At 51.6% G+C, this 23,069-nt stretch overlaps 1 protein-coding gene across 2 annotated transcripts in view; it reads left to right on the forward strand.

The window, feature by feature from the left end:
* The window catches only part of rhbdl1 (rhomboid, veinlet-like 1 (Drosophila)), a 195,418-nt gene that overhangs the window by 100,761 nt on the left and 71,588 nt on the right, over positions 1–23,069 (forward strand). The window lies entirely within an intron of this gene.

Genomic DNA, 23,069 nt, shown 5'->3' on the forward strand with positions numbered 1-23,069 from the left:
AGTTGCATGCAACAGATTTTCCATACCTTGTGGTCGCGCTGATACACAACGAGTGAAAGCAATACACTGAGTCGAGCAGGGTCTGGTTGAACTGTTTACTGTTTCAATCCGCACGCGCTTAAGTACCCGCTCCCAGCATCCCCTGCTGTTTGCGGGGCGGAAGTAACGTCAGCTTCCGGGCCGAGGTCTGCCCCACACTCAGAGCCCTCTCGGTTGCCGCTGGCTGCGGAGTCGCCTGCGACTGCTGGAACCGGTTCGCTTGCTGCGTGGACGAGCCGCCACATGACCAGCCCCCCCAGAACCAGCACTAGGAGGTGTAGAGTCCACAGCCTGCACACCGTCAGTTCTTTTAGGTGGCTGGCCTCGTCGTCGTGGGGGTGGCACCACAACCGGGTGTTCAAGGTCTAAATGTGCCAGTTTGAGACGGTCAATGGTAAAAGTCTCTTCACGGCCGCCAATGTCGAGAACACAGGTCATCCCATTATGGCGCACCACCTTGTAGGGTCCTTCGTATGGTCACTGCAGGGGTGGTCTGTACGCGCCTCGGCGAACGAAAACGTACTTGCTCTGTTGTAGGTCCTTGGGCACGAAAGAGGGTTTTGTTCCGTGATGGGACGTTGGGACTGGGGCAAGTGTTCCAAGCTGCTCCCGGAGTTTAGTTAGAACCGCCGTAGGTGTGTCCTTCTGGCCACGGGGTGCTGGCACAAACTCACCGGGAACTGTGAGCGGGGCACCGTAAACAAATTCGGCCGATGGTGCGGCCAGGTCCTCCTTGGGTGCCGTGCGGATGCCAAGCAGCACCCAGGGGAGTTCATCCACCCAGTCTGGCCGTCAGAGGCGAGCCATCAGGGCTGACTTCAAGTGCCTGTGGAAACGTTCCACCAGGCCGTTGGACTGTGGGTGGTAAGCAGTCATTCGGTGGAGCTGGGTTCTGAGGAGTTGTGCCAGTGCAGAGCACAAAGCCGATGTGAACTGCACACCCCTGTCTGAAGTGACGTGGGCTGGGAGTCTGAACCGTGCCACCCAGCTGGTAATCAGGGCTCTGGCACATGTCTCCGTGGCCGTGTCAGTGAGTGGGATAGCTTCCGGCCACCTCATGAACCTGTCCACCATGGTGAACAGGTATCCCGCTCCTCTCGAAACCGGCAGTGGGCCGACAATGTCCACGTGGACATGTTCAAACCTCCTATGTGTCGGCTGGAAGGGTTGCAGTGGGGCCCTCTTGTGCCTCTGGATTTTGGAGGTTTGACAGTGCGTGCATGTCCTGGCCCAGTGCCTGACCTGCTTGCGTAGGCCATGCCACACAACCTGTCTGTAATCAGCCGGATGGTCGCCCGGATGGAAGGGTGGGCTAATCCGTGCAAGGCGTCGAAAACGTGGCGCCTCCAAGCGGTCGGGACAATGGGCCGAGGTTGCCCGGTGGACACATCGCAAAGGAGCTCATTACCTTCGGGCCCAATGGGTATGTCTTCGGGGAAGAGTCCTGAGACTGCCATTCAGCACACCGGCATCTCGCTCTCCAGTCGTTGTGCTTAGCTAACACCGCATAATCCACCCCCGGAGACAGAGAGTGCACTGGTTGGACGGAGGTGTGTGACAGCGTGTCGGCTACCACGTTGTTCTTCCCGGATATGTGTTTGATCGTGGTGGTAAACTCCGAGATGTACGACAGGTGGTGTTGCTGGCGGCCCGATCACGGGTCTGACACTTTGGCAAATGCAAAAGTGAGGGGCTTGTGGTCTGTGAAGACCGTGAACTCCCTCCCTTCCAGGAAATACCTGAAGTGCCGGATGGCAAGGTACAGGGCCAGCAGCTCCCTGTCGAAAGCACTGTACTTAAGTTCCGGGGGTCGTAGGTGCCGGCTGAAAAAAGCGAGCAGCTTCCACTGGCCTTCGATGAGCTGCTCGAGCACGCCGCCAACTGCCACGTCGGAGGCATCCACAGTGAGGGCAGTGGGGGTGTCAACCCAGGGGTGGACCAGGAGCGTGGCGTTTGCTGGTATGTTCTTGGCTTGTTCAAAAGCCGCCGTCGCCACCTCTGTCCAGGTGACCTCTTTGACCTTGCCGGACATCTAGCTGAAAATGGGCCGCATGATCTGGGCTGCTGAGGGCAGGAAACGATGATAAAAGTTAACCATCCCAACAAACTCCTGCAGGCCTTTAACAGTGTTGGGTTTGGCGAATTGGCAGATGGCTTCAACTTTTGCCGGCAGGGGCACAGCTCCATGGCAGTCGATCTGGTGTCCCAAGAAGTCGATGGCGGGTAGGCCGAACTTGCACTTGGCGGGGTTGATAGCCAGGCCGTAGTCGCTTAGGCGGCAGCAGAGCAGGCGTAGATGTGCTAGATGTTCCTGGCGGGAGCAGCTGGCGATAAGTATATCATCCAGGTAGATGAACAGAAAGTCCTGATCTCGCCCTACTGCATCCATCAGGCACTGGAACGTCTGCGCCGTGTTTTTGAGCCCAAGCGGCATCCTGAGGAACTCGAACAGGCCAAAGGGGGTAATGAGGGCAGTCTTGGGTACATCGTCTGGGTGGACTGGAATCTGATGATACATCGGACCAGGTCAATCTTCGAAAAGATGCACGCCCTGTGCAGGTTGGCTGTAAAGTCCTGGATGTATGGTACCGGATAGCGATCAGACATGGTGGCATCTTTCAGACTCCTGTAGTCGCCACACAGTCTCCACCCTCCCGCGGACTTGGGCACCATGTGGAGTGGGGAGGCCCACGGGCTGTCGGAACGCCGCACAATCCCCATCTCCTCCATCTTCTTGAATTCTTCTTTCGCAAGGCGGAGATGTCGGGTGGTAGCCTGCGGGCCCGGGCATGAAGGGGAGGTCCCTGTGTGGGGATGTGGTGCATCACGCTGTGCTTGGGGTCTGTTGAGGAAAACTGCGGCGTGATGATAGGTGGAAACTCCGACAACACTCTGGCGAACTCGTTGTCGGAATAAGTGACGGAGTCCAGGTGCGGGGCCGGGAACCTGGCCTCACTGAGGGAGAAAGTCTGGAACGTTTTCGCATCGACCAATCGTTGTCCCTTCAAATCCACGAGCAGGCAGTGCGCGCGGAGGAAGTCCGCACCCAGCGATGGCTGTGATACTGCGGCCAGCGCAAATGTGCATGTAAAGCGGCTGGAAACTAACTGCAAGGGAATGGTTCTTGTGCCGTAGGTATGGATGATGCTGCTGTTGGCTGCGGTAAGTTCTGGTCCTGTTCTTCTAGTTTGGGTATCATGGCTCGAGGGGGGTAGCACACTGATTTCTGCCCCCATGTCCACCAGGAACCTACGACCGGAATGCTTGTCCCAAATGCAGAGGAGGCTATCACGGTGACCAGCCGCCGTAGCTATAAGCGACGGCTGGTCCTGGCGTTTCCCTGGAACGAGCATGGTGGTTGGCAGTGGCAGGCCCCGGAACCCCACCTTTGATGATAAAAACACCAAGACTCAGAAGTGGTGCCGTCCCTTGGTGTGGGTGTTTCGTGCTCCGCTGCTGGGGTGTGGGAGGGCTGGGCTTTCGGCTGTGCCGCAGCACTAATTTCGATGGTGGTTCCGCCATTTTGTTTGGCGCACCAAAACACGTCCGCGCGGGCAGCCACCCTGTGCAGGTCTCTGAAGTCTTCATCTGCTAGCAGGAGGCGGATGTCTTCTGGCATTTGTTCCAAGAAGATCTGTTCAAAAAGCAGGCAAGGCTTATGGCCATCTGCCAGTGCTGGCATGTCGCTCATCATGGCTGATGGCGCGCAGTCGCCCAGGCCGTCCATATGCAGTAACCGCGCGGCCCGTTCACGGCAGGAGAGGCCAACTGTGCGGATTAACAGGGCCTTGAGTGCCTTGTACCTGTCTGTTGCCGGGGGCTGATGCAGAAAGTCGATAATGTGGCCCGCTGTCTCCTGGTCGAGGGCGCCCACCACGTAGTAATACCTGGTGGCGTCTGAGTCAATTTGCCTGACCTGGAACTGGGCCTCTGCTTGCTCGAACCAGACCAGGGGTTGAGTGGTCCAGAAAGTTGGCAGTTTAAGGGAAACTGTATTCTGCAGAGCCCAGTTGTTCATGCTGGGTCCAAATGCCGTTGGACCGTCGGGGTCACCAATGTGGTCGTGCTGATACGCAACAAGTGAAAGCAATGCACTGACTCGAGCAGGGTCTGGTTGAACTGTTTAATGTTTCAATCCGCATGCGCATAAGTGCCTGCTCCCAGCATCCCCCACTCTTTGCGGTGCGGAAGCGAGGTCGGCTTCCGGGCCGAGGTCTGCCCCGCACTCAGAGCCCTCTCGGTTGTTGCTAGCTGCGGACTCGCCCGCGACTGCTGGAGCTGGTTCTCTCGCCGCGTGAGCAAGCTGCCACAACCTCTCCTTTTGTTTTTTTTTGCTAATCTCTAAGTATTTTTGTCTCATTTTTAACTTTCTACCAATTCAAGAAGTTTTGTTTTATTTATTGTGTAAACCTGTTGTGATTTTAACACGCATCAAATTTCTTCTCAATCTTCCTTCTCCAAGGAGAGCAATTCATCCTTTTTCTAGGCATCCAAATAACTAAAGTCTATCATCTTGCACCATTCTCGTAGATCTTCTGTTGCTATTCACTTGCTTCCATAACTACAATGGCCAGCATTGGTCATCAGTACAACTGTAAATTAACTACTTCCATAAACTTCTATTTTTTTTTTGGTGTCTTTACTTACACAGTCCAGGGCCCCACATAACATCTTAACAATTTTTCAACTACTTCTGCTTTCAATAATTTATGAATATTCAAGATTTGCACTTTGTATGCTAAATGTTTATCTATGTATTCTACCAGAACTTTATCACTCTTTCTCACTGTTTAGTAAATGTCCAAATTTTGTATAATCTACAAATTGTCAGAAGTTCAAGGCCTTAATCTGTACCAAAAAAGCAATTGTTGAGGTACCAATCTCCAGAAATACCTTTAAAAACTATCTTCAATCATCTTTACTTTTTGCTTCCTGACCATAAGTCAATGTCGTATCTACAGTCACCCCTCCTTCTTTCCCAAACCTCAGAAACATAATAAAGATAATATGACAAGCACCTGTGGAAGCTCGTCACCAACCATTTTTGATACTTCATGAAAAACATTTAGGTTAGTTAAATACAAGTTGTCTTTAACAAATTTGTGCTGACTTCCCCTTATTGATCCACACTTGTTCAAATGACTATTAATTTTGCATAGGATTGTTATTTCTGGCTGCTTTCACACTGTCAAGGTTAAACTGACTAGCCTGTGTCAGTCCTGAAGGAAGATCTTGACCAGAAATGTCGACTGTTTATTCATTTCCACGGATGCTGCTTGACCTGCTGAGTTCCTCCAGCATTTTGTGTGTGTAGCGTGCATTTTCTGTGTTTATCCTTCTAACCTTTTCAGATCAAGATAATCAAATGGGAATGATGTGTGGATTTGGGATATTAGGGACATTTCGGTAACAATGACCATTGCATTAAAGGGTTTGATTGGCTATGGAAAGAGATAAGGAAAAGTCTATAGTCGCAATACTTAAATGGGAAAGAGTTTATTTAAGATTAACACACATTTGGCAGGAAAAATTGAATCAAAGATTGGGAAAAAATATACATAATCTATCTTTTAAAAGAACAATTATTCATGCAATAATCTAGATATATTCTTACAAGACAGAAAGGTAAGTTAACAGGAAACAGGTGATGAATGAGAAAGCAAATATGATGAAGCAGAAAATGGTGGAGCATGGCAGATGTCAGGTTGAAAATGCAAGCGAGAACCAAACAGAATAGAGAAATATCAGAGCAGTAGTGAATGCAGGAATCGGAGATGTGAGGAGAGATTATGAGAACAGACTTGACAGCAAAGATAAAAGAGAATCCAAAAATCATAACTAGCTGTAAGAATAGTAACAGCAGGAGGAGGCACAGGCATTGGAAATTATGGAACAAACCTGAACAGCAGTACAAGGCACAACCGAGATTTTTATCGAAGAATGGTGCTGCTGATGTTACAGTAAAAATTGAGATACTGTATTAGATGAGTTAAAATTTGTTAAACTTTACAGGCTTTCTCACTTATTTTCCAGTTCATCATGTACAGACCTCTCCTTTTTATTGATAACTCTTCCCCCTTGTATTAATGTACCTAGACGATACATGGGCCTCTTCACTTGAAAGACTCGTGTTGTTTGTTTGCAGTTTAATACACCTAATCTTTTGATTTTCCAATCATCAGAAAAACATTTTCAATCCATTTAAACAAGCACCTCCTTCCATTTAAATCATGTGCTATGGATTATTTCTTATTTGTATACAAAGGTAGTCTAAAATTTACAATGCTCTGATCATTATTCCTTAAATAACCCCTTAGCGCCATGTCATTTTCTACTTCAAATTCAGTAATGCCTCCTTTGGGTCAGAATCCACCTAATCAAGAAAGTTCTGAACAAACTCTTTCATTTCTCATACTTCTGCTCTGACCACCTCTCCTTTCTTAGAGCGCAAAAATGTGGAAAATAGAATCCAGAGTAAGATTTTAATAACTTTTCCCTTCACATTCAATCTCCTGCCACTTTCAATGTTATTGCTACCACCAAACACAATTTCCCTCCTCCCCTTCTTTCAGCATTCACTTTGCAACCCCTAGTGTACTCTTCCATTTCCATTAACATCCATTCCCCTTCTCATGGCACCCTGTCACGCAGCTTTGATAAATACAACTACCATCTTTTTATCTTCTCCCTTCCCACCATCCTGGAGAAAATAATCTTTCAGGATTCAGTTGTACATCTTCCAATTTCTTGCATTATATTCAATGTTCACGAGGTGTTCGCTCTACCCTAGGTAAATACTAAATACAAGTTGGTTGACTGCTTTGCAGAGCACCTTCTCTCTGTCTACAATTTAGCCTGTCATTTTAATTCTCCATCTCTCTCCCACCATGAATACTCTGTCTTTGCTTATTCCCCTGTTCGAATTAAACCCCATGTAAACTTGAGGAGCAGTAATTCATCTTCCAGCTAGGTATATTACAACCATCAGGATTTTACGATGAATTCAATAATCTCATTGCTATCCATTAATGAAGAAAATTCATCAACCTGTAACATTAACTCAAGTTTTATCTCTCTGCAAGTGCTGCTAACCTGCGTATTTCCAGCATTCCCTATTAATTCAGGTTTCTACCAGTTGCAATCTTTGTACCACATAGTTCTAGCATGTTTATTTCTCTCCTTACTCCTCTTTCATCTTTTTAATGTTTACATATCATCCAGACAGATTAGCTCCAATTAACAAGCTTTCACATTCTCTCTCAGTCAGCACCATTCCCCTTTGCATCATTCAGTTTCTCCTGGTCTCCACACTTTGTTTCTATTCTTTCCTCTGTTACATGCTCAAGGAGATCTGTTTTTTTGTGAGAATGATGTAATGGTCTTTTGGAGGACACTGATGTGATTTTCCCGCCGATGTGAGGTCACGTGATGACATGTGCCCCTTGACTATATAAGGGTCAACTCAGGTGATGCAAGAGGTTTTTGAGTTTGTAGATTTCCAGGTAGAACGTGTTGTGCCTCCGTTTCTGTTGCGTGTTTGTTTTTGTGACGCACCGTTCTCTTACAAGATATTGCATTTGGACTGGAAATTTGTGGCTGGAAGTGCCAATTTACTCAATTCCGACAGTTTTGAAGGAAGAGTGAAGAATTCATCGAAGTGAAGGATCGAGAGAAGTCAGCATCGTTTGGCAGTTTAATAAAGGATCGACCTTATTGACTCTTCGTTGAAGAGAACCTGCATTGAGATAACTCTTGCAATATCGCAATGAGTTCATGCAACAAGGCTCTCTCTCTAAAGGAATTGAAAGTCAGTTGATTTAAACTGTTTATTTTTGGCATCGGGAATCCTGTGGACAGAACCAGCAGTAAAGGAGCGTCGGTGAAGAAATCTTTCTCCAGAGAAGTTTCTCCCAATTGAATGCGTAAGACTGTTGGACTTTCGAAGGTATCGCTTTAAGAACTATATCTGACTGTATTGCTTTAAGAACTGTTTCCGCATTTAACGCTTTAAGAACCAGAGCCGAGTGGAGTCGATGAACGGCTGCGTACCTGTTTAACCTCCGGTTAAAGTTTTCCTTTGTTTTTTTTTCCCTTATCGCTTGTATCTATTTAATAAATGTTTGGTTGTTTTCATAAAACCTGTCTCGATTAATATTCATTGTTGACGGTTACGTAACACCTCTGAAACTTAAAATGTGTTGTAGTTATAACTTCTCTAAGTACTGATGAAAGATCATTGAGCTGAAATATTAAGTTTGTTTTACTCTGTATAGAAATGCTACCAGACCTGCTGAGTTTTTCAGTGGTTTGTTTTTCTTAGAAATTCTCTGCCCTCTTTGCTACTTATTGTATTGATGCCCAGATTTTGTAGAATTGATGGTCACCCAAAATTTATTACTCTTCAGTTGTATTTTTCTGTAACATCCCTGAAAAATTGCTCTTCAGTATTCTTCCCATTGCAAAATATGTTCATTAATGTAATGTTATCTGTATTGTTTCTGAACTCTGTCCATGATTACATAGCACATTATCGCTCCAATCCCTAGTCTCCTTTTCTACCCTCCTTAGAAATTTTCTTTTCTTTCTTATCTTTCCCACTCACCAACTTTATTTTTCTTCCTTAATATGTCTACACATGTATAATGTAAATTTCACTTTTATCTCAGCCATATGTCATTTATTGTTTGGGATTCAGGACTTTTGTTTCCTCTCAATCTATTCTTTAAACATTGCCATTTCTTTCTAAAGCTGCCTCCCTTTGTCCATTTCCTTTACAGATTAGACCAAGTTCTTTCCAAAGCATTAGTAAATACTTCAACCCCATGAAGGTGTTGAATCAAGATATGTTGAAATGTAGCTTATCCAGCTTGTGCTGATCACTGAAACCAGGACTCTTAAGTTCCTTCTCCTGCAGGTTCTCTTCTATTACTGTGATCACAAGCACATGGCCTCAGTAATATTCTCAAAGTCCTGCTTCTTAATCTCTTTATGTCTGCCCAATATTGCCTATATCATTATTGGTCCAGATGTGCATCACTGTGGCAAAATCAGCTTTTGATCTACTTTCATAAACATGGATTCAGACTTCCCTGGCTGATGACACTTCCTGCACTTGTGGTTGTTCCAGACTCAAGAAGCATCCTGTAGTTATCACAGTGCATGATGCACTATCAATTACGCCAGAAGACTGGAAGTAGAGTAAATACTGAAAGGCTTTTATTAACAGTGAAATGGATCCACGTCCATGCTGAATATCTGTCCTGGACTGAGGGAGGAGCAGTGACACAATCACCTTTATTCAGGGGTCTGTGGGAGGAGCCACAGGAGCAGTCAGCAGAGGGGCGTGTCCAGACAGGTAACCCAGTTGCAACCTATATACATGGTTTACCACATTCACCCCTCCTTTTTAAAAAAAAAGAGTCCCACGGGGTGAAGTGACTGACAATATTTAAAACAGGTATCTTTACAGCTCAAGTCTATCAGGCGGTCGAATCCGTCGCTGTGATCTACGTAGCACCGATGGTAATTGCACCAGCGATGGTGGTTGTGCTGGCTCCGGCCCGACTTGAGGTGCCAGCACGTTAGGCATCGGTAATCCCTTGTGCATGTGCGTCACGCCCGGTATGGGAGTGTCGTGTGGTGTCTGTGTAGGGCTTGGAGTGCATGGTGTCTCGTGGGTATATATATCGGTGGGTACGGGGTTAATAGTCACCACGGAGTGTTCAGGGTAGGGGCCCGGAGCTCCTGCGGGCACCAGGTCGCAGATGGAGACCGTGTCCTCCCGCCCATCAGGTAAAACCACGTAGGCATACTGCGGGTTTGCATGAAGTAAGTGAACCCTCTCGACCATCGGGGTGTATTTATTGCCCCTCGCATGTTTCCGGAGCAGCACTGGCCCCGGGGATGTCAGCCAAGTTGGTAAGGTGGTCCCAGTGGTTGACTTTCTGGGAAAAGAAAAGAGCCGCTCATGAGGGGTGGCATTGGTGGCTGTGCATAACAGGGAGCGGATGGAGTGGAGTGCCTCGGGAAGGACCTCCTGCCAGCGGGAGACCGGCAGTCCCTTTGACCTGAGGGCTAAGAGTGTGGCTTTCCACATTGTGCCATTCTCCTTCTCTACCTGTCCATTCCCCCGGGGATTATAGCTCGTGGCCCTACTAGTTGCAATACCCCTAGCCAGTAGGTATTGGCTCAGCTCGTCACTCATAAACGAGGACCCTCTGTCACTGTGGATATAGCATGGGTATCCGAACAGAGTGAAGAGCTTGTGCAGGGCTTTTATGACTGACGTGGTAGTGGTATCAGTCGCTCAAAGGGGTGGGTGGTTTTGATTAGTTGTGCCTTTTCGTGTCGGTAGAAGTGCGGTTTGTACTCTGCGCAGATTTGGCAGTCCCTGGTCATCGTCCTGATTTCCTCAAGGGAGTAAGGCAGGTTCCAGACTTTCACGAAGTGGAAAAGCCGGGTGACCCCCGGGTGGCAAAGATCTGCATGTAGGGCATATAGCCGGTCGATCTGCGCGCTGGCGCACGTTCCCCGGGATAGGGCATCGGAGGGCTCGTTGAGCTTCCCAAGCCTGTACATGATGTCATAGTTATAGGTGGAGAGTTCAATTCTCCACCTCAGAATTCTATCATTTTTGATTTTGCCCCATTATTGGTTGCTAAACATGAGTGCGACTGAGCGCTGGTCAGTCAGCAGGGTGAACTTTTTGCCGGCGAGATAGTGCCTCCAGTGCCTAATAACTTCCACTATGGCCTGGGCCTCTTTCTCTACCACGGAGTGCCGAATTTCAGGGCCTTGAAGGGTACAGGAGAAGAATGCCACTGGTCTTCCCGCCTGGTTGAGGGTAGCAGCCAGTGCAAAGTCGGAGGCGTCACTCTCTATTTGGAAGGGAATGGCCTCATCCACTGCACGCATTGCTGCTTTGGCAATGTCCCCTTTAATGCAGCTGAAGGCCGCGTGAGCCTCGGCTGACAGGGGAAATGTGATGGACTTGACCAGGGGGCAGGCCTTGTCTGCGTAGTTAGGGACCCATTGGGCGTAATATGAAAAGAAGCCCAGGCACCTTTTGAGGGCTCTGAGGATGTTGGGAAGAGGGAGTTCCAACAGGGGGAGCATACGGTCGGGGTCAGGGCCAATGACTCCGTTCTCCACAGCACACCCAAGGATAGCAAGTCAGGTGGTCCTGAATACACACTTGTCCTTGTTATAGGTGAGATTGAAAGCTTTGACCACTTGGAGAAATTTTTTTTTTTTTTTTTACAAAATTCTTTATTACAAATGTCGGTGCTATACAATATTTACAAACCCAGTGACTAACACATTTACTACACTACAAACAGACAATACATGTTAAACCAATATATTGCCATCCTCATCAATGATGGCATTTACACCCTGCGGAGCCCAACGGTCCCGGAACATCTCAACGGTCGCCGTGGACTGTGCGTATTCCTTTTCAATATTCACCCGGGCACGAACATACCCCCTAAACATAGCCAGGCAGTCCGCCCGGGGAGAACCTCCTGCCACCCTTTTCCAGGAGCCACAGATGGCAATTTTCGCCAGCCCCAGGAGCAAGTTGACAAGGACATCCTCATCCCTCTGTGCCCCCCTCCTTACTGGATGACCATATATGAATAGGGTGGGACTGAAATGCAACCAGAAGGTGAGAAGCAGCCCACGCAAATACGCGAAAAGGGGCTGCAGCCTCACACACTCCACGTACGTATGGTACACGGTCTCCTCCAGCCCGCAGAAGTGACACGCGGCTGGGAGATCCATGTACAAACTAAAGAACTTATTGCAGGGCACCGCTTTATGCAGCACCCTCCAGCCGAGATCCCCAAGGTGCATGGGAAGGACTCCCTTGTAGAGGGACTTCCATTGGGGACCCCCCTCACCTCCAGGTGGAAAGACCGACCGCCATGGCGTGTCGGGACGGTGGACAAATGCTAGGAAGTGGAGGGTGTGGAGCAGCAGCCCATAAAGGTATCTCCTGCCTGCATCCCTGAATGGGATTGTGGGTGTCGATGAAAGATGGCTCAAGTTGTGTGGATTCGTCTCTCGGGTAAGGCTGCGGGGCCTGGGCCCGACGAGCAGCTCAGCCCGAGTCGTTCCACACACCTGAGCCGCACTGACATCCGTTGAGACAGGGCAAGGGTCGGCCAGGACCCCGCCCTCTGCCAGAGGAGGGGATTCCCGGCCTGAGGCAACCATGTTCCAGACTCTCAGTAGGTCCTGATAGAAGCCGGGCAGCCTCTGCAAAGCAGCACGGCTGACGCCCGCCGGTGGTAGCTGCATATCTTCGGCAAGACAGCAGCCCCTCCGGAGGAAGAAAGTCGCCAACACATGCCACCTGGGAGGGTGCTCGGCGTACAGGAATCTCTGCAGAGTCCTGAGGCGGAGAGCCGCCAGTCATGTGCGTACACACACCAGCGACTGTCCGCCCTCTCCTTCTGGGAGACTCAGAACCGCTGCAGAGACCCAGTGCTTCCTGTTTCCCCAGAAGAAGTCCACTAGCTTCCTCTGCATTCTTGCGACAAAAGGGGCAGGGGGGGCCAAGGTGACCATCCGGTACCACAACATGGAGGCCACCAGCTGGTTTATGACCACCACCCTGCCTCGATAGGAAAGCACCCTGAGAAGGCCTGACCAGCGCCCTAGCCGGGCCATGACCTTTGTCTCCAGGTCCTGCCAGTTCGCCAGCTAGGTCTCCCCAGAAGGACTCAGGTAGACTCCCAGATAGAGAAGACGTCTGGTGCTCCACTCAAAAGCTCTCATCTCCTCCGGCAGGGAGTCCACCTGCCACTGGCCTACTAAGAGTCCGGAACATTTCGCCCAGTTGATCCTGGCGGAGGATGCCGCCGAGAAAACAACTTGGCACTCGCGCATCCTCTGCAGGTCACAGGGGTCTGTCATCATGAGGAGTATGTCATCGGCGTAGACCGAGAGGACGACCCCCATGTCCGGTTCGCGCAGAACCAGACCTGTCAGCCTTCGCCGAAGAAGGCCGAGAAGTGGCTCGACACAGATCGCATACAGTTGACCGGACATGGGGCACCCTTGACGCACTCCTCTTCGGAAGTGGATAGGTCCTGTCAATGATCCGTTAATCTTAACTAGGCACTCTGCGGCAGAGTACAGAAGCTGAACTCGGGCCACAAAGTGTGGTCCAAGCCCAAAATCCTGCAGGGTGCCCACCAGGAAACTGTGGTCCACCCGGTCAAAAGCCTTCTCCTGGTCGAGAGAAAGAAACGCTGCCGGGGTCCCAGTCTCCTGGAGTAGGTGGATCAGGTCCCGTACTAGGTGGAGGTTTTTGGAGGTTGTTGTCGTGATCCTGCTGGTCATGACCACAGATGGTGATGTTATCCAGATATGGGAACGTGGCCTTCAGCTGGCACTGGTCTGCCATCCGGTCCATTGCCCTCTGGAAGACAGATACACCATTTGTGACACCGAAGGAAGTGACAAATCCTGCCGTCTGCCTCGAAGGCCGTGTAAGGGCGGTCCTCCTGGTGGATGGGGAGCTGATGGTAAGCGGATTTTAGGTCTATGGTCGAGTACACCTTGTACCGTGCTATCTGATTGACCATATCCGCGATGCGGGGTAGAGGGTATGCGTCGAGCTGCGTGAACCTATTGATGGTCTGGCTATAGTCCACAACCATCCTATTTTTCTCGCCGTTCTGAACAATGACCACCTGCGCCCTCCAAGGACTTGTGTTTGCCTCAATGACCCCCTCCCTGAGCAGCCGCGGCACCTCCGACTTAATGAAAGCTCTGTTCCCCGCGCTGTACCTCCTGCTTTTAGTTGCCACAGGTTTACAGTCAGGGGTCAGGTTGGCGAACAGCGATGGGGGAAGGATCTTGAGGGTAGAGGGGCCGCAAGTGGTGTCCGTAGTGTGGCTGTTAGCATGGTGTTGGGTGGGATGTGCAGGTCGGTGTGTGTGTGTGTGTGTGTGTGGTCTGTAGCGGGGTATGTGACGTATTCCTACAAAACTGGGGATTTACAACAGTGGTTGGTGGGAGGGGCCCGTCATACTCCATTGTCATGCTTTTCAGGTGGCTCTGGAAGTCGAGCCCCAACAGCACAGGGGCACACAGTTGAGGCATAACCAGTAACATAAAGTCTCGATATTCTGTGCCCTGCACCACTAGCGTCTGTTGTATGCGACCCGGAAGCCGTGGCGACCCTCTGGCTTACCAGCCGTGTCGTGAGTCCGCAAAGCTGCACCATGTCTGGGTGGATAAAACTCTCCGTGCTGCCCGTGTCAAACAGGCAGCTTGTCCTGTGCCCCTCCACCAGGATGTCCATCATTGACCTTGCGAGCTGGTGGGGAGCACTTTGGTCGAGGGTCACGGAAGTCAGAGTCGAGTCGCTGTCTTGGTCCGGCGCGGTGGGGTGCCTGGTGAGCACCCGTGGGTCGTAGGTGGTGTGAGGTGGTGCCGACCAAGATGGCCGCCCCCATGTCTCGCACATGGTGGTGGCGTGCAGGCAAGATGGTGACGGCCAAGATGGCAACCCCCATGCCTTGCATGCGGCACTGCTCGATCCCGCTCGCGGTTTGGACTTACAGACCTTGGTGAAGTGGCGCTTCTTTCCACAGCTGGAGCAGGTTGCTTCTCGGGCCGGGCAGCGTTTCCGGGGGTGCTTCTTGAGTCCGCAGAAGTAGCACTTTGCGGACTCGCAACTGGCAGCAGCCGTGGTCGATTCGCCAGTGGGTTGCGGGGTCAGCGGCATCCATGAGGCCGGTTTTTTTTTTTTTTACTACAAAATTCTTTATTACAAATGTCGGTGCTATACAATATTTACAAAACCAGTGACTAACATATTTACTACACTACAAAACGACAATACATGTTAAACCAATATATTGCCATCCTCATCAATGATGGCATTTACACCCCGCGGAGCCCAACGGTCCCGGAACACCTCTATGGTCGCCATGGACTGCGCGTATTCCTTTTCAATGTTCACACGGGCCCGAACATACCCCCTGAACATAGTCAGGCAGTCCACCCGGGGAGAACCTCCTGCCACCCTTTTCCAGGAGCCACGGATGGCAATTTTCGCCAGCGCCAGGAGCAAGTTGACAAGGACATCCTCATCCCTCTGTGCCCCCCTCCTTACTGGATGACCATATATGAATAGGGTGGGACTGAAATGCAACCAGAAGGTGAGAAGCAGCCCACGCAAATACGCGAAAAGGGGCTGCAGCCTCACACACTCCACGTACATATGGTACACGGTCTCCTCCAGCCCGCAGAAGTGACACGCGGCTGGGAGATCCATGTACAAACTAAAGAACTTATTGCAGGGCACCGCTTTATGCAGCACCCTCCAGCCAAGATCCCCAAGGTGCATGGGAAGGACTCCCTTGTAGAGGGACTTCCACTGGGGACCCCCCTCACCTCCAGGTGGAAAGACCGACCGCCATGGTGTGTCGGGACGGTGGACAAATGCTAGGAAGTGGAGGGTGTGGAGCAGCAGCCCATAAAGGTACCTCCTGCCTGCATCCCTGAATGGGATTGTGGGTGTTGATGAAAGACGGCTCAAGTTGTGTGGATTCGTCTCTCGGGTAAGGCTGCGGGGCCTGGGCCCGACGAGCAGCTCAGCCCGAGTCGTTCCACACACCTGAGCCGCACTGACATCCGTTGAGACAGGGCAAGGGTCGGCCAGGACCCCGCCCTCTGCCAGAGGAGGGGATTCCCGGCCTGAGGCAACCATGTTCCAGACTCTCAGTAGGTCCTGATAGAAGCCGGGCAGCCTCTGCAAAGCAGCACGGCTGATGCCCGCCGGTGGTAGCTGCATATCTTCGGCAAGACAGCAGCCCCTCCGGAGGAAGAAAGTCGCCAACACGTGCCACCTGGGAGGGTGCTCGGCGTACAGGAATCTCTGCAGCGTCCTGAGGCGGAGAGCCGCCAGTCGTGTGCGTACACACACCAGCGACTGTCCGCCCTCTCCTTCTGGGAGACTCAGAACCGCTGCAGAGACCCAGTGCTTCCTGTTTCCCCAGAAGAAGTCCACTAGCTTCCTCTGCATTCTTGCGACAAAAGGGGCAGGGGGGGCCAAGGTGACCATCCGGTACCACAACATGGAGGCCACCAGCTGGTTTATGACCACCACCCTGCCTCGATAGGAAAGCACCCTGAGAAGGCCTGACCAGCGCCCTAGCCGGGCCATGACCTTTGTCTCCAGGTCCTGCCAGTTCGCCAGCTAGGTCTCCCCAGAAGGACTCAGGTAGACTCCCAGATAGAGAAGACGTCTGGTGCTCCACTCAAAAGCTCTCATCTCCTCCTGCAGGGAGTCCACCTGCCACTGGCCTACTAAGAGTCCGGAACATTTCGCCCAGTTGATCCTGGCGGAGGATGCCGCCGAGAAAACATCTTGGCACTCGCGCATCCTCCGCAGGTCACAGGGGTCTGTCATCATGAGGAGTACGTCATCGGCGTAGGCCGAGAGGACGACCCCCATGTCCGGTTCGCGCAGAACCAGACCTGTCAGCCTTCGCCGAAGAAGGCTGAGGAATGGCTCGACACAGATCGCATACAGTTGACCGGACATGGGGCACCCTTGACGCACTCCTCTTCGGAAGTGGATAGGTCCTGTCAATGATCCATTAATCTTAACTAGGCACTCTGCGGCAGAGTACAGGAGCCGAACTCGGGCCACAAAGTGTGGTCCGAGCCCAAAAGCCTGCAGGGTGCCCACCAGGAAACTGTGGTCCACCCGGTCAAAAGCCTTCTCCTGGTCGAGAGAAAGAAACGCTGCCGGGGTCCCAGTCTCCTGGAGTAGGTGGATCAGGTCCCGTACTAGGTGGACATTGTCCTGGATGGAGCGGCCCGGGACTGTATAAGATTGGTCAGGATGGACCACCTGTCCAATTACCGAACCCAGACGGTTGGCCATTGCCCGGGCGAAGATCTTGTAGTCCACGCACAAGAGGGAGACCGGCCGCCAGTTCTTTAGCAGGCGGAGGTCTCCCTTCTTGGGCAGTAGGACCACAACAGCTCTCCGCCATGAGAGGGGCATTTCTCCGGTGGCTAGGCTCTCCCCTAGGACAAGGCTGTAATCATCCCCCAGGACATCCCAAAAAGCCTGATAAAACTCAACACTCAGTCCATCCAAACCAGGGGACTTGCCCCTCCGGAGTTGCCGAAGGGCAGTGGACAGCTCCTCCCGAGTCACGGGGGGCATCCAGACGCACTGCGTCCTCTGGGCTGACCTTCGGCAAATCCTCCCAGACCTCATTACACGCCTCCGCATTTGACGGATCAGGCGAGAATAAGGACCGATAGAATGAACGGACCTCGTTGTTAATTCCATCAGGGTCCGTGATGGAGGAGCCATCGGCAGCCAGCAGCTCCACTAGCTGCTTTTGAACTCCCCGCCACCTTTCCAACGAGTAGAAGAAGGGTGAGCCACGGTCCAAATCCTGCAGCATTTGGATCCGTGACCTCACGTACGCACCTCGGGACTGCTGGAGCTGCAGGTTCCTTAGTGCGTCCTTCTTCTCCTGGTATTCCTGCCACAGCTGTTGGTCTCTAGCGGTCGGACCGAGGCGGGACTCCAGGTCAAGCAACGCTCTCTCAAGCCGCTCAACCTCAGAGCTCCGCCTCTTTGTCGACCCCCTAGTGTACTCCCGACATAAAAACCGGATGTGGGCTTTGCCCACATCCCACCATAGCCGTAGGGAGCAGAACTCTCTCCGCCTCTCCTTCCAGGAGACCCAGAAAGCTCGGAACGAATCCCGGAATCGGCTGTCCTCCAGCAGCCGGTTGTTAAAATGCCAATACCCGGATCCCACCCGAGGGTGTAGTGGAATAAATTCCATCCACACAAGGTGATGATCCGAGCACGACACCGGCCGCATGGAGGACGCCGACACGCGGGAGACGTAGGCCCGAGAGATGTAAATGCGGTCTATCCTGGAACCTCCTTCTCTAGACCTTCTCGAGAAGGCGCTAGAGTTGGGGTGAAGATTCCGCCAGCTGTCCACCAAGTCAAAGGAGCCAACTAGCTCCTTTAACTTTTTTGCCGATGCTGGGTCGCGTTGGAGGCCCGAAAGGTCCTCCGCCTCGAGGGTACAATTGAAATCTCCCCCAAGGATGACGCAATCCCCAGGATCGATGGAGCTCAGCAGGGTGGACAGCTGGCAGAATAGGCGCGTCTGCATCACACCGCGCCTGGGAGCATACACATTGATAAAATGCAATGGTACGCCATCCAGGCACACAACCAGGTGGAGCAGACGGCCGGGCACAACGTCCTGGACTCTTTCAATTACTGGCTGGAAGGTCGGGGCCAACAGGATCGCCACCCCGCTAGAAATGGAGCTGAGGTGGCTCATGTAGACCCCGCCCCGCCACTCCAGGAGCCAAGCAGACTCGTCCCCAGGGATGGTATGGGTTTCCTGCAGGAAACTCACCGTATACCGCCCATCCCTGAGGGCTGAGAGATTGTTATGCCTGCGAAGAGGACCCCTGCTGCCATTTACATTGAGACTAGCTATGGTAAGCTTCATGGCGGGAGCACACTAGGTCTCAGCAGCTGTGCCCATTTCGGTGAGAGCGGAGGCGCCCTCCACCACACTGTCCGGAAAGAAAGCAAGGTTACTTTTTGCCTTCCGGGCTCGAGCGGTACCAGCGACACCCTGTGACCCACCATCCCCCGTAGGAGCGAGGCTGCTTCTCCCTCTAATGTCCCTTACTAGGTCATCTAGGAAAGATTTTAGTTGCCGTCTGTCGTTCCCCGCCACCGCATTCCTCTTTCCCTTTCCCTTTCGTCCGAGGATGACTCGCAGGGACCTCACCAGCCTTGGCATGCTGGGCCGGCGTAGCGAGGCTAGTTGAGGCCGGTGCTTGGCACCCTCAGAGGTGAGAATAAAATGCTTAATTTCCTCTACAGGTATCAATGGGGACTTCTCAGGAGGGGTGAGGATGTCCATTATTTCACTATCGAAAGAGTCCCCCTCCAACCCGTCACTGCAGACAGAATCCCCATCGGCCTCCCCGCATGTTCCAAAAGATGGCTGCGCTTGTGACCCATACCGCGCAGCGGGCACCTCGCTCTTACCTGCCCGCTCCACCGTCGCATCAGCCTCATCCACATTTGCGACAGTGGAGGGACAATCCCCAGGGACTCCCTGCAAGTCATTAATTGCTGGGTTAGACGTGCACAGAAAAACGCCTTCCCCAGGGGGCAGGCATAGAGGGGAACCCGGCACCTTTGGTCCAAGGGATTCACAAGCAGCCTGGTGCTGAGAATGAGAGAGCTTTGTCTCGTCTCCTCTTACATTATTCGGTACACTGGCCTCCAGAGAGGCGCTGACTTGTAGGTCCTGGGTGGAGGCCTCCAGGGCTGCCTCATTTGTGCAAACAGGGCTATCACAAGCTTTTTGCACAACCACACAATCTTCCCCAGGACTGGTGGCTACATCTGGGGACTCAGGTTTAGAACCAACCCCTACCCGGATTCCCACCCCTTCCTGGGACTCCCCCGCATCTACATCCCCTGCCCTCTTGCGGGAACGTTCCCTTCTCCTCCTCACACCGGAGGAGCACACAGGTGCAGGCTTCACCGATGGGACGGCGCTCTCTGTTTCCATCGCCCCGTCTGCTTACGCACCTCCCCGAGCCCCACGCTCCACTTCAGGCGAAATGGGCGTGAGCTCTGCAGCCTCAAAGGCCCGCTTCTTACTGTGTTTGGATTTCCCCTTTGCCTTCTTACTCCGCACAGACTCCACCCCGTCCCCCACCTGAACCACAGGGAGAGGAGCAGGGACCGACCCAACCGTAGGAGCAGGGGTAAGGGTAGGGGCAGGGGCAGGGTGAGGGGCTGGGGCAGGATCACGGGCGGGGGCATGGTCAGATGCAGGCGCAGACGCACGCGCAGGAGTAGGATCAGGGGCAGAGGTAGCTGGGGCACTGGTGCCCGAAATGGGCTCCCTCGGGTTCCGGGCGGCAGGACAGTCCCTCCGAAAGTGCCCCACCCCCCTGCACGCATGGCACCGCGGGCGCTCGGAGCTCCAGTAAACCTGATAATCCACCCCCTCATGCCGGACAGTAAACCGGCCCTCAACATCGTCCTCCCTTTCCAGCTGCATGAATACCTGACGCCGGAAAGAGATTACGGTGCGGAGGGTGCGTCTCTTAAATTTGTGTTGGATGGCAGTGATCTCCGACCTTACTTGCCCTAAACGGGCCAGTGGGGGTAGCAAGTCCTCATTTGGAATGAAAGGCTTAACATGCCCAAGCACGATACGTTGCGTGGGGGCCGTCACCAGCTCCATAGGTAAAAAGATGTTGTCTACCGTGACTCCCCTGCTTAGGGCCCGGTGCACTAGCTCTTCATTCGCCAGATAAAACACCGCCTTTCCGAACTCCTTCTTGGTGGCCAGAATACCACCTTTCCCAACAAGGTCCTCCATTGCCTCCGTACACTTTTCTAGTGTCATTCCAGGGCGCAAAATACATTGCACCCCACGTTCCACCTTCACCGACCGAAAAAGGGCGTTGTCCGAGGCCGGGGAGACAGCCGCCCTTGCGTAACTCCCCGAAGGCCCGCGACTCCCTGGAGACCGGTCCGGCATGCTGGCGCTCTTTCCAGTCCGAGAATCCTACAGCGGAGCCGGTTAGAAGTCCTGGAACAAGTCGAATAACTGGCCGGGAAAGTTTGTAGTCGACAGTTCCTCGCTGGCTCGACGCCAGGAAAGGCTCCGTCGGACTTGCAGAGACCCAGGCCGGGAGAGGCCGAAACGTCCTTCCAGATGCTCCGGCACCAACACCGGACGAAAATCAGGAAAACAATGGAGGAGGAACGTTGCCCCGCTGTCAATGGGGGGGAACGACGGCGTTTGCCTCCGGTTTTGGAGCAAACCGGCTTCCTGGCGAGTTGCCAGCAGCCGCAGCTGGGAGCTACGCAGTTAGCAGCCGCCAACAAACCCAGCCCAAACCGGCAGTAAAACTGCACACCGAGTTTCCACACCAGCGCCGTCACTCACTCGGTTGTCCAAGAGACTTTTAGAGCCACCTCCAAAGTATTCCACGAACTTTATCCAGTAGTTTTGCCTCGATTTCTCCCAGCTCCGTCAGCACAGCTCCTCTCTGTGACTGACCCTGGGAGTGTGTTGGGAGATCGTGTGCCTGGAGAGCATCAGAGTTGTGCAGAGCAGCCTCCAGCATGTCGGCCAGTTCAATCGTCGAACATAAGGTAAGATTGGCGTGTTCCAGCAGCCGCTGGCGCACATACACTGACCTGGTCCCTGTGACGGGCGTCTCTTACTAGGAGCTCCGCATGCTGTTCAGCCGTCAACCCCCGGCAATCGCAGGCCCGCACGAGTGTCTGTAGGGCCTGGATGAACTCAGCGCTTGACTCTTCGGGCTGCTGCTGCCGCGTCGCTAAGCGATGGCGCGCATAGACGGTGTTTACCGGCCGCAGGTATTGTCTTCTGAGGGCGCTCATCGCGCCGTCGTAGCTCGGCTGGTCTCTATTCATTGAGTAGACCCGTGGACTGACCCTGGAGAGGAGAACTCTGTGCTTCGCAGCGGACTCGGTCACTTCAATCTCCTCCAGGTATGATTCAAAGCAGGCCAGCCAGAGTTTGAAAGCGTTTCTGGCTTCAGGTGTTTACGGGTCATGGTCTAGCTTGTCGAGTCTCAAGACGTGTTCCATGCCTTAATATTACTGTTAATAAAATTGATGCACTATCAATTACTCCGAAAGACTGGAAGTAGAGTAAATACTGAAAGGCTTTTATTAACAGTAAAATGGACCTTTGTCCATGCTGAATATCTGCCCCGGTCTGAGGGAGGAGCAGTGACACAATCATCTTTATTCAGGGGTCTGTGGGAGGAGCCACAGGAGCAGTCAGCAGACGGGCGTGTCCAGACAGGTAACCCAGTTACAACCTATATACCAGGTTTACCACAGTGCATTTAACTTGGCTGTGGCCCCCTGCCTTACCTCACACCAGCTAAAATTTACCATCATTATCACCGACATGAAAAGGTACAGAATAAGAAAGACACTGAAAGGTAATTATGGACTCGACGAAGCACTGTAGGTCCCTAATTACACATCAAGGTTAGCTTTTAGAAGATACTTCATAGCACATGTAAACTATAAAGTTTCTAAGTTGTTCTTCTGTATAAAGGCAAATTCACACTCAGATCTTTTATAATCTTGTTATAAAAGCCAACTGGAATTTATTGACGAACAATGAACACAAATATCCCTTCAGATATATAGTATTTGCTATAATAAATAAATACTTTCTTTATGCAGGATGCCTTGCCAGCATGCAGTTAAATCTGCAGAGTTAATTTAATAGTCAATGAATTAAAAGTAGAATCATTCTACCAGTGAGGAAAGGGTGACACAAATGAAAAGGAAACCTTTGTGCATGTGAGATAAAATACTTGAGCATGAAATCTCCAATAGGTTCAATGTGTATGGAAATACACATAAAATACTGGAGGAACTCAGCACGTCAGGCAGCATCCATGGAAATGAACAAGCAGTCAATGTTTCAGACCGAGCCCTTTCTTCAAGACGCAGTATGGAATTCCTCATACTCAGTAACATCCTGCATGTTACTTTAAGGTTCAGGCAATGATTGATTACAACCTTGACAGTTTGTAATTGAAAATCCTTCTACTGCTAGTAGCTGGGCTGAAACAACTTCACAATGTATCAGTGTTAGTAATGCCAGTGGAAACCTATATTTGTTCTCAGGAAAGAAATACTTTCAAACATACCTTGATTTCTTGTTTTGAAACAATTACCTTGTGCATGGAAAGTCACATACTTTGTTTTGTCCATTTTACAAATGCATACTATTAACCAGGAATCTTATGAAGAAATTATGTTCTTTATTGCTAATAAAATATAAAACAGAAGTTCCCATGTCCCACCAGATTTTTAATTTCTGTTGGCTGTTGTGCCCAAATTCCCTAAAAAGTACTTCTGCCATATTGGCCTCTGCAAAATGGCAGACTAGTTATTTACCCCTCAATGTAAACAAGAATAT

The sequence above is a fragment of the Mobula birostris genome, chromosome 9 (genome assembly GCF_030028105.1).
Source record: "Mobula birostris isolate sMobBir1 chromosome 9, sMobBir1.hap1, whole genome shotgun sequence".
In the NCBI taxonomy this organism is placed as follows: domain Eukaryota; kingdom Metazoa; phylum Chordata; class Chondrichthyes; order Myliobatiformes; family Myliobatidae; genus Mobula; species Mobula birostris.